This window comes from Protobothrops mucrosquamatus, unplaced genomic scaffold, assembly GCF_001527695.2.
Source record: "Protobothrops mucrosquamatus isolate PMUCROS unplaced genomic scaffold, P.Mucros_1.0 scaffold472, whole genome shotgun sequence".
In the NCBI taxonomy this organism is placed as follows: domain Eukaryota; kingdom Metazoa; phylum Chordata; class Lepidosauria; order Squamata; family Viperidae; genus Protobothrops; species Protobothrops mucrosquamatus.
The window spans coordinates 246534-265244 of record NW_015386793.1 but is presented as its reverse complement, the minus strand read 5'-3'; the positions used below and the strand labels follow the sequence as shown (position 1 = coordinate 265244).

The following is an 18711-nucleotide window of genomic DNA, read 5'->3' as shown; positions in this document are numbered from 1 at the left end:
ATTGAATAACTCATTTCCAACACAGTGGTGATGGTGGGACATACATAAAAATGTGGAGAGATAAACTATGTTAGTACAAAAAAATTTTTTTTAAAAAAATGCATAAAACATCCAAAGAGTTTGTGGGATTTTAAATTAGATGTATGTAGCAAAAGATTTAAAAAAAATCATGCTTTCTATTTTGATGATTAAAAATCCTAGAGTTTATAGTTCCAACCTATCTCAAAAATGTTCACAGCCAAGCAAAAAATCACACTTTCATTTCTATTAAGATACTAGAAAATACACTTTAGATACAATAAAAAAGGCTAATACATTATCTATTCAATTCCCTCTGAATTTGCACTTGGCTTTAAACAGCACACAGAATATGGCTTCTACCACATCAATAAAAAGAAAGCAATGAGACCATTCTTTGCAGTATGAAAGGCTGTCTTAAATTCATTTTAGGAATACCTAGAAACAAATGTGTACTGCAAGGTATATGAATAAATAGAAAACACAATTTAGAGCAACTCTCATATGTTGGGAGGCTAAGTGTAGGAATCCACAATTGTAACATTAGAAAAACCATTAGTATGAATGATGCATCTGTCAGAATACCCCTTTCATTTATATCTGAGATACAAAACAACTTTTTAAATCCTTTAAAGCTGAAAAACCCACCATTAGTTTCTATAGAGATTTGTGATTAGTAAATCAATCTGATATGGAGATGCTAAGAAATGAATGGAATAAAGAATGATGGGTTCCTATATTGCCTCAACAATGGGAAAGTATTTTAACTTTTATAATAAGAGTATCAATGGACCTCAAATTACATTGTATGCAACAAAAAATAATACTTAGATTATATTGGATTCTGTTACATTTATATAGAAAAGGACACCACAAAACAGGGTTTTGTTGGGAGATATAACAAGGATAATGCTTCTGCAAAACATGTTTTTACAATGTCTTACACAGGTTTTTGGAGAAAATATTGGATTCTATAAATATAATTGTATGACAAAAGCTAAAATTTTCAGGCAATAATATTCTTTTGAACTACATTCCTAGTACTTGGAATCTGACAACTGGACAATATAAATGGATTCTCCATGCCTTTACCATGGCCAAAAGATTGCCGCATGGGAAAGATAATTGTATGCCCCCATTAACTCTATAGATTAAAGATCTATGAATGGATTGCCTATAGATGCAGATTTTGCATGAACAAATACGAAATACAGGACTCATTTATACAAAACTCAGTAGGTTAAAATATGATTATATAAATACATTAGAAATATAGAAACCATATGTAGAATTATAACTATATATAACTAAAATGATATATTATACCAGTTTTTTTCTTCCTTTGTTACACTTACTATGTCTTTTTTTTCCTTTTTCCTTTTCTTTGACAATGCATGTATTTTTATCCTTGTGTTTTTTTTATCTCTGTCATTATTTTAAAAGCAATAAAAGAATAAATTTAAAAATGCTTCCTTTATTTAAGGTATACTTGATTTATAATAAAAATAAAAATTGTGGCTTTAATTTTTAATACACAGTTTAAGTTTTATTTTTAGTTACTTAGTTATTATATTCCTCCAGCAAAAAGCTGGCACTTGTCATTTAAATCTATGCAAAATAAATGGTACACAATCTTCTGAGTTCTGTTGTCACTTCTATTCTTTTATTTTGCATAATTTATGCTACTTCTGTGAGAATCTTGAGAACAGATCACTAGAATTCTTATTTTAACCATCCTGCTGGCTTTTGAGACATAATTCATTGCCCACACACTTTCTCTCACTTTTCTCTGGAAACAAAGACTAGAAAAACATCATCTTAAAAAATGGAACTGTATTTTAGCAAAATATTTTCCAATGACTTCAGAATATCATACCAAGTTTCTCTTTTCTCACAAAAATCCTGTAAGGCAGATTATCTGAGAAAGTCAATCTGTGACTATGAGCGGAATAAGTAAATTCAACAGCCTAACCATTAAAAAGTATTTTTTCCAAGTCCATTCCAACTGAAATACAGATCCTTGTACAAAGTATAATATAATATACCAAATTCACAGGTATTCTCAGAGATTACAGTTCTATCACAGCACAACACAGAGAAGGAAAAAAAGTGTCTCCCAAAATTACAATCTGAAAATCGGCACCCAGAGAACAAGTAATGGTTAAATATATTTATTCCAGCTACACTTATGTGGGGCTACATCTTTCCCAGCTACACAAAACTAACGTATTTACCCAAACATCATGCGGCTAGAATCATGTTTGATTCAACTCTGTTCTTGCTATCCCTGATTATTACAAGTCTAATGCCATCAGTACAGTGAAACCTCAGTATGGCAGATCATTTGGGGGGCAGGAATTGTGTGTTACTCCCTAATGTCCATTAACTCTGAAAGTACATTATCATGGATGTTCTGAAACTTGAGCTGGCCACGAACAAGGAGTGTATATCGGAGGTGGTGGCCCTTTGGGAGCTGTATGCAACGAAATTTCATTTTGATGTATGCCAATTGATGTACATTCAAAGTGACAATAAAGTTGTTTTTGTTATTGTTATTGTTGTTATTATTTGTGATGATTATGTCATTTATGTCATTATGTGAATGCTGTCAATTGATGCTGTAGCAACAAGGCTCAACACAAAGCTTTCAATTTTCTTTTCTTAGAAAACCTCTGGATCTACACATCCTGCCCTGCCTTCTTCCCTTCATGTAGGTGTTTGTTAATTATTGCTACCACCCTCATCCTAACAGTAGTATAAAGATGAAGGTTTCCGCTGTCCAGTTGTTTCTGACTCTACTGTAGGGGGCTCATCTCCGTTTCCTAGCTGAGGGAGACAACATTGTCTGAAGACATTTCTATGGTTATGTAGCCAGCATGACTATACGCTGAGGTGCAGTGTCCCATAGTCACATGATCGTGATTTATGACATTTTTTGCCAAAACCTGGCATTTACTTCCAGTTTCTACTAAAAACACCCCATAGCCTACAATGGGTTTGCTTAATGATCCCGGATTGTATTTATTTGTTTGATTTTTATCCTGCCTTTATTTCTTTAACCATGGTGGTTTGCTTAACAATCACTGGAAAAAAAGAGGTTGTAAAATTGAGTCAGTCACCTGATAATTTGTTTTATGACCATCATGACTAAGATCACAATGGACAGGTTGCATTATGATCATAAGTGGAAGATTACCTATACATGAAAATGTGGTATCTTTTTTAGATAGATCACAAGATAATGCCAGTTTGCTTAAGTAACACAGGGAAAAAAATTGACTTAGCATAGTCCTAAGCTAACTTTTTCTTATTCCTTTAGAAAATTGATGATTCTTAGAATAGATATTACCCTGTGTTGGTTTATTACTTGGAAAATCCTGCTTTTACTAAATCCCAATTTCAATCTGAGGCTAGGGAGAAATGCTAAATGCTAGTTTCCAGCATTTTTAAGAAAACAAATACTTTTCCTAACGAACAGAAAAGGAAGGATTTGATGACATCTATTTATTGTGTTCTTGCCAAAATCTACTTGAGATGCAGAATACTGTGTGTCTATTCTCTGTCTGGAAGCAACTGTCAATCCTATAAAATACAAGCAGCATCACGACAGATGAATGTGACAAATATATCATAATGCAACATAAATTTATATGCCTTGTCCAAACTACTTCAGATGCAATAGAATTATGCATTAGGTAAGGAGTATGTCCAGGCAGAGATTTTGTTCTCCCTGAATTCATTACATTATATTATAGAGTACAATTGGACAACTCCTTTAAGATACCGTAAGTACTTTGAACCACATGGGAATGCATATGTTAGCACCTCTTTTTTTACTCACTAAAGCAACTATAGAGTCTCCCCAGTTCACATGGATACTTCAGAAGGTTCTTCCATCTGTCTCCACATGTGTATGAACACACAGCTACTTTGTTCCAAAGTGTATTTTTCAAAGAACTTGAAAACCTAATATATAGAACGTGCTGGCCAAATGAGCAGCTATAATTAGGAGATGGTTATAAACAGCTAAGATGAAACAAGTATAATGTAGGAAAAACCTTGGGAGATGGGAAAGTAATGGACCAATGCTCATCAGGATTGCTGGTGCTTCTTGGGCCAGGTGGAATCTCTCTCATCCAAGGATTGAAGTATGTTTCTCTTCTGGTTTCAATGGCACTTGTTTCATCATGGCAACTAGTGTATTCATATAGTGCAGGCATGTCAAACTCGCGACGTCACGTGATGTCACGCAACCTATCGGGATTTTTCCATTGCCGGCAATGGGGTGGGCGTGGTTTCGGCGTGACGCATATGGCCCGCGGGCCAGCAGTTTGACATGCCTGATATAGTAGTTAAAAAACAATAGGGCATAACTGAATATTTCTTGTAATAGGATTAACATTTCCTTAATCTCAAAATTAAAATAAATAACTATTATATGAGTTCTATATGAATATGAGACTGGTTAGTTCTATGTTGAGCACACTAGTCCCAAATTAGCATTATAATGCAATTCCAAGTACTTTATGAATAGCTTGGGGTCATGCAAATTAGCCTAGAATTTTTCTGTACATATTGAAGTATATTTATTTTAATGTATGCATATGTATATGTATATGCATGTGTGTGTGTATTCCTTCCTTCCTTCCTTCCTTCCTTCCTTCCTTCCTTCCTTCCTTCGAAGCTTCCAATTCCATTGGACTCTAAGTGATATACAAATTAACAAAAAATTCATAAAAAGAGATATACATATAGAGCCATACAGACAGCCTACACTAAATGTCCTGTCCCACTTCTCTACCTTGTCAACCCAGGATTGCCAACTTCAATTAAAACCAATCTTGGAAATTTCTCCTTTCAACAAATGTACGTATGATAGAGATGTGTCCATGTGTGCCAAGTGCACACCACATAAACATTTACATTTGCCATAATGATCTTGTAAGGAAGAGCCAAAATGTTTGTATTAACCTATTAATTAAAATTAATTGTAAAATAAGGCACTCAATGCATAGTATACATCACTCATTGGTATATATCAACCTTTCTTTCACATACATACAAACCATCATTACAGACACAAACACCAAAATATGCCTTTCTTCTTCCAGCAGAAGCAACAAAAAAGATGAAATACAAAGGACAGTGATGTTTTTCAAGAGATAGGGTAGTTGCATGGAGGAAGAGGGAAAGAAACTGGATGGCAGTGAGGAACAGAAGAGAATACTAAATAGGGATGGAAACAGAAAAGAAACATAATCCAATTTAAGCATTATTTTAAAGAGGGGACGGGTATAAATATAGCCACGTAAACAACAGAGTTAATAGCAATAGGACTTAGACTTACATATCATTTCATAGTGTTTTACAGCCCTTTCTAAGCAGTTTACGGAGTCAGCATATTGCTCCCAATGATCTGGGTCCTCATTTTACCGACCTTGGAAGGGTGGAAGGCTGAGTCAACCTTGAGTCGGTCAGGATCGCACTCCTGGCAGTGAACAGAGTTATTCTACAATACTGCATTCTAACCAATGCGCCTCCTGAATGACCTAGCAATAGCTAATGCAGGGGTAGTCAACCTTGGCTCTTTTATGACTCGTGGACTTCAACTCCCAGAGATCCACTATTCCCAGTGTTCAAAATAACTATTCTTTTTAAAAACATGATGTCTGAACCTTTTCTTTGGAAAATGCTTCTACCATTTTACTATCACATTTTCAAAGTTCAAAACATGAATACACTGAAGCATAAAATAAGAATTGCCTTAAAGTTAATCCATCTACTCCAATATTTATCATCTAGTGACCATATGCTTTTAGAGCTTACTGATGTAAAAATGTTAATCTTCACCAAATTATTATGTTTCTTACTATACAATTGTCAGAGATAATTTTATATATTTAGGAGACTCTACTTAAGCTTAAGTAGAGTCTCCTAACTATATAAGCCATTTTTAAAAAACCCCAGCTGCATCATTTATAAATTCAGACAGTGATTGTCATAATAATCTTGTAGTAGTGGAATCCATAAATTCAATATTCTGCCATCCGATGCTACTTAAATTAGAATTATAAATCATTATATTGCTGGGCACAAAGCAGAGACAGTGATGGGAACTGTAAACTAGCATATTTAGAGGGCAAGAGGATGAAGAAAGTTGTCTTAAGCTAATTTTAAATTTAACTCAAGCTCAAAAGCTGCAAGGTGCCATAATTTAAAATCTGATCTTGTAAGAATACATAAAAGACCTTGTTCTTCCTTTAACAATTCCTGTATTCCAGTTAGATCATTCTTAAGCCCCTAGCTTAACTTACAGTATTATTAAGATCATGAATGTTGGCAAGGTAAGTAGATAAAAAAATTCTCTGAAAGAAAACTTAGTTTTTGATCCCAATGAGGTTTGACTGACGTAGCCAGAAACAAAACAATGGTAATTCTCAGTTGAAAAAAGTATTGTTTGTATGCAGTACTGGCTGTTATGAAAGGCAGGCAACATTTTGTAGCTAGAGAAACCTATTCTTGTTTATTCCCAGACCCAACTCCAACACTAAAGAATTATAATACTGGCTCCATCCTTACACACACCAATGGAATGGCATTTTAATACTCAATGTATTGTTGTGAATTAAACTTTAAAAATATAGATGAAAAGAAATAGAGAAATATGACTTATACAATAAGAACTTAGCACCCCTCCCTGCTACCCAACTACACCATCTCCTAGTTGGTTCCGAAGATACCTGGAGGAGACTGGAGCGGTAAATTTCTCTTGATCTTCGGCTCTGCTAGGGCAATAATGGCTGCGGGCGCAAGAGGCAGGGGCAGCAGGGGTGCTGCGGGTGGGGGTGTGAGGGGCAGCAGCGGCTGGCTGCCCCCCGTGCTGTGGGAGCCGCGGGGCCCTCTCTACACGCGGCTGCGCAGGGTGGGCGGTGGTGCTGGCTGGGCGGCTGCAGGGTGTGTGTGTCGACAGTGGGCTGCCCCCAGGGCTGGAGCCAGCGCGGCTTATGCTTTGGGAGCGCGGGGCCCGCTCTACACGGCAGGGCAGCAATGCTGGCGGGGCGGCTGCGGGCGGGGGCACGACGGGCGGTTGACCTTCCATGGGCCGAGCCAGCTTTTACGATATTTTATTCTTCAATTTATTTGTGTCCTCCTTTTCATTGTAAAAAAGTTGGTCACTTTAATAATGACATAAGAATCTTTAGTTTAAAAAAGATTTCTGAATTTTGAAGTGTTTTCCTGAGCTAATTTGGATCAAGCATGCAAGTTAAGTAGTATGCACAATGCCAGGATATGTATATTTAAAAACCAATTAATTCAAATTCTGGGTTGCCCACAAATACCTCTCTTGGTAGTTATCAGGATTTCTGCTGTGCCTGACTTTAATTTTCTACCAAATTCTTTTAATTAAACAAGGGAACTTGGTAGGCTGCAAATCAGAGCACCAGCTTTAAACATTTTATTTGCAAGCATTCTTCTACTTCCTACATTGCCCACATTGACATTCTTTAAAAATATTGAATAATTTTCCAGAAAACAAATACTGAGTGATAGCCTGACTTCTAACAAACTGTTTTATAAGTAGCTGCATCCATCATGGCAGCTATTTTGTGAATAACATGAAACCCTCATGATGGCTTCTAAACTTGCTTTAAAAAAATCCAAATGTATCTACTCATCCCACAAGACTTTCTATCTCTAATATGTAAACATATAAAGATGCCACATTTTTTAGAAAATCTCATAATGGAATCCACAGAAAGGAAACAATGTATTCGGGAAATTATAACTAAAGTAAATAATGGTTTAGCCTGCAAGCATGTCAAACTGCTGGCCTGCGGGCCGGATACATCACGCCGAAACCGCACCCACCCCATTGCCGGCAATGGGGGAAAAAGTCGCGATATGTCATGCGACGTCATATGACGTTGCAAGTTTGAATGCCTGGTTTAGAGCATTCAAAAGATCCAGCTATATACAGCTTCTGGACTTTTTGCAGCAAACGATAGCAGCAGCTGCAAATCATGGTATCCACATGCAACATGCATGATATTGCAGTTTTACTCCTAAATAAATTTAACATTAAGAAAAAAGTTAATCTCAATCCAAGGTCTAGAAAGAGGAAGAAACCATGATCCCGTTCATGTGTATAGCATGGGCCAATCACACCCACCATGACCATCTTTAAAAAGATCATCCTTACTTAAGCGTGGCAGGTGACTGCAGGCATCATTCATTGTTTTGCATTGCCTGAATCCAGTAATTATGACTAATTTATACTTTTGTTTTCTATGGACCCAGGCAATTGGATTAATTCATTAAACCATAGCTCAATTAACCATGGGTAAGTGTTTTGTATAAACATAAGAAATTATTCAATAATGAATGAGAGAGATGCAAAATTAAATCATAATAACGTGGAATGTACTTTATTATTGTTTGGACAGGAAACATTAAAAATGAGACTATAATAATCAGTGGAGCTGCTTAACTGTAATACAAAACTGTGCAAATATTTTGATACATAACCAAGGGACTGAGAATATCCTCTAAAACTATTATAGAATTCAGTTTAGATTTTTCACAACGTTGATAGCCATTTAAGTAAAAAAAATATGTAAATGCTTTATTTCTTCTGCTTGAGGCTCCTGTGATATATCTGAAAGGTTAGCCTAATCATTACAGCCTTAATATTTTTTAAAAAATTGTATTATAAAGGTTATGCTGCTAGAATTAATAAATTAATATCAAGGGTCTTCACATCTTATCCTTGTATAGTCTACAGACTATTTTAAAAAGGCAAGAACATTAAAAATTTTCATGTACAATGAAATGGATTTTCAGTAACTTAGAATTTTTTATCATATAATGAACACAAAATTTCCTAATTAAAGAGAAACTGAATGAATGTAAATTAGCACAAAGACATTCTTGACAGTTGCATGAAAGATACATTGTGTGGAAACACACAAATTATGAGCAGTAACATTCATTATGTTACAGTACAAATCAACATACTGTATTTTATGGATTGAAACATCAGAAGAAACAGAAACATTAGAGTTTCTGACATAAATAAATTTCTAAAGAATTCAGTAATTATTTTTTTTAATTTTTTTATTAATAATACAAAATTAAAAACTCATTGGACATGGATATGTCACTGGTTCCATACATCTTCTGACATTTTACAATAGTATTAGTACTCATATAGACATATAGTTCTTGAGCTTTGCTATTTATAATATAATATTAACACTTTTTCCCTTATTTCTGTATATCTATTTATCTTTTAAATATACATTTGTCTATAATCTATATTTTATTCTAACACTATACATTTGTCTGGGCTACCCTCTTATTGTCTATCCAACCATAAAATTGCTCCCAGATTTTGTAGTACTTAGTTTCACTTTTATCCTTGAGTTCCCATGTAAGTCTATCCATTTCGGAGCAATTGAAAATTTTCAGTAGTATTTCCTCTTCAGTTGGAGTATCTTTCTCTTTCCATTTTTGAGCAAAGGCTATTCATGTCGCTGTTACTATATGCAATAGTAAATAATTTGTATCTTTCTTATATTTTCTTTCTATAATTCCCAATAAAAAAATTCCAGTTTGGCCTCTATATCTATTAGCAAAATTTCTTCCAGCCATTTCTTTAATAAGTTCCAAAATTTTTGTGCCTTTGGCCATGGCCACCACATGTGGTAGTAATTTCCAGCGGTCTCTCCACACTTCCAGCATATCAAGGATTTCCCCTTGTTCATTAATTAATTATTTTCATTGTGGCGCCAAATTTAAATAAATATATTAATTGACAGAATGAATTTTTAAACATAAATTTCACAGGAAAAAAGTAGTGAAATCTGGAAACCAAACAGGGAAATTCTTCAAAATAAAAATTACTGAAGAATTTGGTCCTCTGCATGCTAGCATCCCCCTTAAAAGATACACAGCAGGGAATCTGGCTAAAACCAAGTTAATAAACAGACATAAAAGGTTTATACCCAATTAATAAATATAATAAATATAAAAACTAAAGATCTATAGAGTTGTTATTAACTTTGATCCTAATGACTAAATTACATTTTCTGTTTCCCTACTAATTCAAATGGCAACAAATGAAATGAAGCTAAGCACTCTTTTGAACTGCAAACAATATTGTCACCTGAATTCTTAAAAAGGGAATAGAAGCTATTACTTTCCTAGTAAGCACTATTTTCATTAATACCTAACTTAAATTTCAAAATGCCTGAAGAATACTGTAAAATGGGCAGGGGATATATGGAATATTTTTTAAAACACCTCATTTCCTATATTACTATACTTTCAGAACCAGAAGAATAAATTAAGAAAATGGCTCCAAAATTGACTGTAATTGTAGTAAAGTTTGAGCTAACCTAATCTCAAATTACATCAAACATTACTATTGTGAACTGAGCAGAATCAGATTCAGTTCCAGCTACAAGCACATGATTTTGGACCAGTCACTGTCTCCCAACACAAATGATCTTACAGGGCTATTGTGGAGAAAAATTGGCCGATATCAAAAGGAATGTATAAAAATAAGTACTTTCAACAAGCAGGACAAGGAGGATACAATATTGCTATTAGTGTTTGATAGCATAGCTGAAACAGGGTCAAAATGTTCTTTATAATCATCCAAATGATAGCTCACCCTACAGAGATCTGAAAAGGGATCATGTCTATATACAAAAATGATTCCAGGAAAATTTAGCAAAATATAGCCTCAAGTAATAGAAAAGGAATTGCTCTTTGTGCAACCTAACCATTAAGGCGTGTAACTGTAGAAATTAGAGATTGTGCTGAATGTGGGAGCTTGTATTTGTTCACGCAGAATAAATTTTCAGATAAATGTTGTGATTTGTATAGAAACTCGTAATTTGTAAGAATTATATTCTATTATTTCCAAAGAGAACTAAGAATGGAAAGTTAATCCTGAATTAAAATAAAGAAGCTAAGTAGTTATTTTCCCTTCCTCGCAAAAAGAAAAATACCCTAAAATATGAACTAAAACTTAACGTATTATGTGTACACTTAAAATTTCATCTTTTTTTACACTACAGTTTTCATTTTCTCAAGCCAGCAAAGCAATCAACAGATGTTGTATAGGGTAGTACCTACAAAACCGTCTCTTGAAATAAACAAAAAAATACAGCAAAATTACCAAAAACTCCAGAAAAATACAAATCATCAGTCAAAAATCACTGAATTTCAGATTATACAAAAAATATGAATTAAGTATGATTGACAAGAAGTTAAAAAATCTTCTGATCAAAATGTTATTTCAACCACTGAAATACATCTGACCCAACTAAGACAATCATCAATAAACTGGGTTAACTTATTATAAATCATGACTTATTTTCCCAATACAATTGGATGGGTTTTTAAATGGTCTACAGGCAAATTTATTGCTAGGAGATCCCCATTTACTATGATGCTAACAGGCCATGTTGTGATAGGAGCCATTCTCTTAATGAGGAGTTCTCCATCTTTCATCACTATGTAAGAAACATAATATATTCTCAATATTTTAAATGAGTCCATTCATTTGTGATTATGGGCCCCTGCTTCATCTCATTCCTCTTGCCACTTGATTTGTATTTCTTTCTTCCAACTATCAGTCACTACCCTGAAGTCCCTCTTAGCATACTCACAGGTTCTTCTACCATAAAAAATTATTTAAAAAAAAATTAAAGATAACATAATAACTAACAGAAACTAATACAGAATAAAAAGGAGGGAGGGAGAGAAGCTTCTGATTTCCTTTGCAACAAATACAAGTATGATTACAAAGTTATCTTACTCTGTAATTACAAAAAAGCTAATTTTTTCTATTTTTCAATTTTTTCTAAACATCAAAATCACAAAGCATAAGTGCATTTTTTTCTGTTTTATGCAGAAAGTCTCTAAAGATTTTTAGTAAGCCATAAATTGTAGATATTGTATTTTCTCTAGTCAAACAAATTAATTTAGTCATCTCTGCAAGAAGTCCTCACCGGTACTTTTGCAATCTGCCTCTTAGTCTTCAGCAAGATACTACCCTACTCTATTGACAGAGTACCATTTTGGTTTCTTAAAAACTAGCACTCAAAAAACTGCTTTGATTATTTTTGTATTATTGGCAACATCAGACTATGCTGATCTGTTTTGTCTACATTGTGATCATCTTGTTCTTAATATTTTTCAAATAATTGATCTGCATTTAGAAGTATTTTAAAAGTACTTACTTGCCCTGAAGCAGGTTCATTCATATCCCCATCTCACAGAGATAACTCCATATACAGAGTTACATTTCCTCTTATAGGTGTGAATAGAGCTAAATCAGCTATTCCAGGAATTAGTGAAATTATCTATATCCAGCTGCTAAGGGTTCTTTTAAACATACTTTAGAGGTTAGCCATTGCTGTAGATAATCTCTCATATCAAAAATTGAATAATCTCACTAATATGAACATTGTCTCCAATTATAATTTATTGTTTTGAAATTTTGCTTAAATTTTAATTACAAACTTTGTTTCTATGCAAAAATCTCCTTCAAGTTCATAGTATAAAACAAGAACCTGCAGGTTTAGTTAGCAAAACAGGAGAGGCATTTATGTAGCTACAGCAATATTTGAACAATCTGTCGTCAAAATGACATTATAGACATAAGGAAAATGTTGGACTTTAATGCAGTCTTGGTTTATTATCAAGTTAATTACCTTGATAACTGTAATAAAACATAATCTGATGTTTGATACATTTGGATATAGTTTAACAATACTTCTTGGAACACTGTGTTGTTCAGAACTACACTGAAAAATCTTATATGCATCATCATCTTTATCTCCAAATCTATCCTAATAACATCTATTTGAAATAGTTTGGTTTTTCTTATAGATAAATTTAGCATCTTTAAGAAGGGGGCTAGCCACTAAGAAATTCACCAATTTGCTAGTTAGGTTACTTTAATCAGAAATTGAGAGTAACACACTGGAAAAACAAGAATTTGTTTTTTTAATTGATTTTGGATTCCTACAATTAACACCTACTGTATTTTCCGGCGTATAAGACGACTTTCTAAACCCTGAAAATCTTCTCAAAAGTCAGGGGTCGTCTTATACGCCCAGTCGTCTTATACGCCGGAATAGTTCTTTTTTGGGGGGGGGAAATCTATGCAATCACTAAAAGTCGACACCGGCTTAATCTATATCCAATAACGTCACAAAATAGTTTTAGGCGGCAGTCTTACAAATGTGCATGAGCAAAATGAGTTTCGCGGTTCGGTCAAAACGTTTTCGGAGTTGCCTTCTTAGACTTTAATGACAATAATCCCGGAAGTGTGACTCCCTCTGCGAAAGAGAAGCCCGGCCAGGAACCAATATAACCCCGGGAAACATCTAGCCCCTACTGCAGCTGCGCACCTTTGGCCTCACGTTTGTTCTTTTAAGCATTCCTTCTCAGTCGCTGTCAGCATTGCACGTTTAAGGCCGCCTCGGTTCTTGGTTGGGTGTGGAGCGGAGGCTGGGCTGCCAGATCCCAAAGGCGGAGGGGAGGGATCAGCGAATGCACGTATCGCCAGCAGGATGGCGGAGAAACGCGTGTCCCGCTAGTACTTCGGGGGCCTCTTGCCCCCGAAGTACCACTCTTGCGGGGCTGCGTGCTGCACGCACCCTCTGGATTTACTCAAGGTGCGTCCGGGGAGGGAGGAAAGTCTCCTGCTCAGCCGCTTGCTTGACTTGCAGCCGATTTCCGGGGAAAGCCTCTTTACAACAGGCTGTGGTAGTGCTAATAACTAGGTCTTCCCAGCAGCTACTTCCTTGATCAGTTCAGGGTCCTGGTCAGAGCCGCTACCTGAGGCCGTGCGTGTTGTGTGGCCAGAGGCAGATCCCCATTTGTTACCATGGCTGCAATGGTTGCCCAGCTGCCATTTTGGCGCCTTTGGGAAGCACTGCCTCCTTCCATTCATCTCTTTGCTGCTGGAGAAATTCGCAATTGCCCGTGCGAAAGGCAGATGACAAGGAGAGCGGATTGGCACCCGTGGCTGTGGTGCGATACTGGGGCTCCCTCTTCTTGATTAAACAAGCTCTCTTCCAGAAAGACTTTGCCCAGGAGCCTTAGCGAGGAACTTGAAAGTGCCTTCAAGTTGTCGCAATGCTGAGGTCAAGCACTAAGGCAAAGAAATGTGTTCCTCGCCTCTTTAACGTTTGCGTAGCTTTTCTACTTCCCACAGTGCCCTAGAGGTGGTGAAATTGGGCAATGCTTTCTTGCTTCAACTGCCTGAGAGTTGTTGGACTAGGTCAGGGATAGGCAACCTTGGCTGGCTTAGGAATTCTGGGAGTTGAAGTCCATAAGTCATAAAAGAGCCAAGGTTGCCTACCCCTGGACTCATTGACTGAGGACTTCTGAAAGAATAGTTCATTTTTTCTCATCTACCCATATTTTCCGGCGTATAAGACGACTTTCTAAACCCTGGAAATCTTCTCAAAAGTCGGGGGTCGTCTTATACGCCCAGTCGTCTTATACGCCAGAATATACGGTAATTCTATTTTGTGGAAATCTTTCTTATCAAAAATCTTTGTCTTTTGGAAGAATTCTGGATATGTTCTGAAATTCAAGTTACAGAAGGAATGTATAAAATTACTCTTTGGGGAAAAGAATGTCATAAAAAAATCCAGGTTGGTTCACTTTTCCTATGAACTATGTCATTCTGGGACATTTCAGTGATAAACTGCACTGACTAGGACACCACAAGCTGCTTCCCATGTGGAGCATTTAATTTTGAAAATAGCCAATCCACCCTTAGAGAATCCAGAGAGAGAATGTATCACTGTGGAACACTTCAGAAAATTCTATTCCTGAATCGGTGAGCTTTCCTTAATTACAAGTATCTGCTATTCAGAAAAATCAGTAATATATATTGCTAGGGAAGAATTCTAAACAGAAATTTATTAGGTGAATTTATTAGATGTCCTTATTCTTGTTCTATATAATTTTCCTCTTTGAAAATAAAGTTCTATTTTATTTCATTCCTATTCTTTGAAATAAGTTGAATATATGGCTAAATTGCAGCAGATTAGATTTAAATGTGTTTGTTTGTTTTGTGAAACCCAACTTGTGTTGACCAGATCATCACTTAAGCTATAACATGGTTTATGTGAGTATAACATACTATGAGAATACAAGAATTGTGTTTTTTTTAAAACCCACATTTACAGTTAATTAAATCTGTGAGTTTCTTTTAAAAAATTCTCATGCTTAGGACTTCACAGTAACTAAGCTTTTCACTATAATGTGTTGTCTTTCACTTTATAGACACATACACATATATATTCATCAATGAAGTCTGATATATTGAAAAGCTTATTAAAAACAATTACACACATCTCATGCACAAACTATATAAGCAGACATCTACACAGAATACACATGTTACCATGTATCTCAATGAATGAGTTCTGAATCAAATTCTTGTAGCATTGTAAGGTGTTTTGGGAAGGATATTTTGCCAGCCTATGTACAGTATGTATGCACATAGGTGCTTCACAATAAAATCTGTAAAGGCTTAGATAATAGGTCTAGTACATCCAACTATCTACTCTTCATCACTAACACAGTGCTAGCAAGAGAGGTCGTACACTGTACTTTGATGCCTTGCCAGTGATTCAAAAGATGGTTCTAACTGATATATATGGTGTAATGATAACAAGCTGCAAACATTCCAAGGTATTTTTTTGCTATGGAGCAATGCCAGAGAACAGAACACATGGTAGGCTAAGAAAAACAGATTTAGCTTATGCCATTTAAATGGTCACAGTCATGCAGGCAATTCCTTTTAATAATCAAGCAGTTCAATCAAAGAGATTTATATTTTAAAAAAGTTATATAAAAAGAATACTAGCTCAAGGTTGGGTGATACATCAGCAACCAAAAAGAAAAACTACCCTGAAGTGATTTTTTTTAATTAAAATTTATTGAGAAAAACATTATAGACCAAGGAAGCAAGAATGACCAACTATTCTTCTGTCAGGCTATCAAATAGTAGTCTGACCACTGGGATAGAGGAGAACTCAACTTCCAACTATCAATAATTTGGGATAAAAAAGTAGCAAGGAAGCAGTTAATTTTATGACAGAAACGCATATTAAATAGGCAATAGATTATTTGCATGGTGATTACTGCATTTTATTGTATCTACTGGCCCATCACCAGTAATATCTACTGGCATAAGAACTGAGGAAATCCCAAACATTGACTAATAATGAGCAAGAACTTCCTTGGGGATAAAAAAAGAAAAAGATTCCAACGATTGCTTAATCAGCACATTGTTAAACATGTAAATCAAGTGGTACATCCATGAAAACCCTTTCACTGTGGAGAGGGCTGTCTTTGAGGGATGTAGTATTAACTGCTATATGGCTTAGCATTATCTGTGAACTAGACACTAAGGAAGTTGAAACTCAAGTACTTTGGCCATCTAATGAGAAGGAAGGACTCACTGGAGAAGAGCCTAATGCTGGGAAAGATTGAGGGCAATAGAAGAAGGGGACGACAGAGAATGAGGTGGCTGGATGGAGTCACTGAAGCAGTAGGCGTGAGCCTGGAGGAACGTGGTCCATGGGTCGGACACGACTTCGCAACTAACAACAACAGACCACTAACAACTATTTTATTTTTTCATTTTTAAAAATAACATTTTATTAAGTTGTGAAGTAAAATGCAAACTACAAAGCAAATAGTAGGACACAATGCGGATGAAAAAGGGAGAAGAAAGGAAGGGAAAGGGAGGAAAAAGAAAAAAAAAGAGATTGACTTCCGACTTCCCCTGTTGCAGTAGAATAAAGCATTAACATTGAGCCTCAACTTTTTACTTTTTCACAATAGTAAAAAACTAGCCATTTCTGTAATAACAAATCAATCAAATCAGTAAACCCAGAATCCAAGTTTCATTTTTTTCCACCTAAAGCACAAAGTCCAGAAGCAGTCTCCATGTAGAAACGAAGGTACTTGTATTCTTTTCTTTAATCAAAACAGTCAATTTAGCCATCTCTGCCAACTCCATCAACTTCTTAGACCACTAAGAACTATTCAAACATTAGCTTAGCACAAATGAGGAAACCTATATTACCATGCAGACTTTGACTCAATTAGTATTAGAAAAGAAAAAATAGAAAGAAAACAACACAATCTGCAATTTTGTGTCCTGGTCTAAGCAATTTAAATTTAAACAATTTGCATACATATTAAGCATACTTTGGCCAATTTAAAAGTACATAGGAGCGGAAATTAAAAGCAAAACAAAATAATAGAGAAATTGTAAGCTAATATGAAAATTCATTAATATGAACAGGAATTATGGTAAATTTATTCACTGTATACTTAATACAACTTAAGGCATGTCTCATTCTTATACTATAGAAATGCTGTTACATACTTAGCATATGTTTACAACAATCATAATATGTAAATAATTGTACATCTTCTTTATAGATTACTGAACTAAGGAAGAATGATATATGCAGAACTCTCAAAAGGCCACTGCTGTGTTGGAATTTGCAACCATCTCTCTCAGATCCAAATCAGAGTTTATACAAAGAACATAAACCACATAAGCATAAGGACTGCACAAAAACGGGCAAAGGTCATATATGTCCTTTTACAGCTAGAATGTAATTGTCGAACCAAATCAAACAGTCTGAGCATAAAAAATGGAACAGTATATATGAAGATCATTTTGGTTCTTACATCAATCAGCAATCTTTCATTGTAGAAATACAATACTATTCATAATCAAAAGTATTCCACATCTGTGGGCATATTCAAAAGTAAAACAGCACAGAATTATCAGCCATATTTTGGAAATGGACAAGGAAACATTCTTTATTTTCTTACCAACACTCATTATCTTTTCATGTTGCTATTTATCTTTTTATTTTCTAGAATAAGGCCAGAAACAATGACCAATCTTATTAATGAAGTTGAGTCAAGCTGGTTGAGGAATTCTGGGAGTTAAAGTCCACAAATCATAAAAGGGCCAAGTTTGAAGACCCCTGTGCTATTGTTTCTAACCTAAAAAAAATGTGTCATTTCAAATTGGAGAGCTCATTTTATGTTTGAGAAATCATAATGGAATAACTTATACCCATCCACTGCATATGAATATTTACCAGCATTTACTAGCTGTGTTCCTTTTATAGAACTGAAGGCATTTCAAACAAGCCATATCACCTTTGATCATTTTTTCTTGATTGGAATCACTCAACTCACCAGCCAAATGCAAAAACCTCAGGTCCTGTGATCTACTCATGAGGAGCAACTCTTCAGAGTGCAGGTGGGTGATCTCATGATCTCTCCTTTTTCCAGAGAAACTTTGCTGGCCAGAAGTTACCATTTGACCTCCAATCTCCACCGCAATGATGTCCCTTCTCCTTCAGGGACAACTAATTTGCCATGAATCCCCCCCCCAAGTTCCCCCTTAGATCAGAAATTAATCTGGCTAATGAACACATTTGCCTGCTCTGCTCCCAAATGCTCGTGTTTTTTTTAAGGATTCTGTAACTGTTCCATTAATAGCTTAGTAATATAAACCATTGCTGCAGGGATCAGATAAACTATGAGCGAATGGCAGTAATCCCCAAAGTGTGTGTCAGGACAAAGTAGTGTGTTCCTGCAGGCCTTGCAGCAAGGGAA

The 18711-nt window shown here is 35.4% G+C and overlaps 1 protein-coding gene across 1 annotated transcript in view; it reads right to left on the bottom strand.

Annotated features, from left to right (window-relative positions):
• CUNH1orf21 (chromosome unknown C1orf21 homolog) overlaps nt 1-18480 on the bottom strand; it is a 113469-nt gene extending 94989 nt beyond the window's left edge. Inside the window, exon 1 of the mRNA XM_015816638.1 lies at nt 18289-18480. The gene's annotated coding sequence lies outside the window, so the exon portion shown is untranslated. The remainder of the gene's footprint in view (nt 1-18288) is intronic.
• Between the last annotated feature and the right edge of the window lie 231 nt (nt 18481-18711).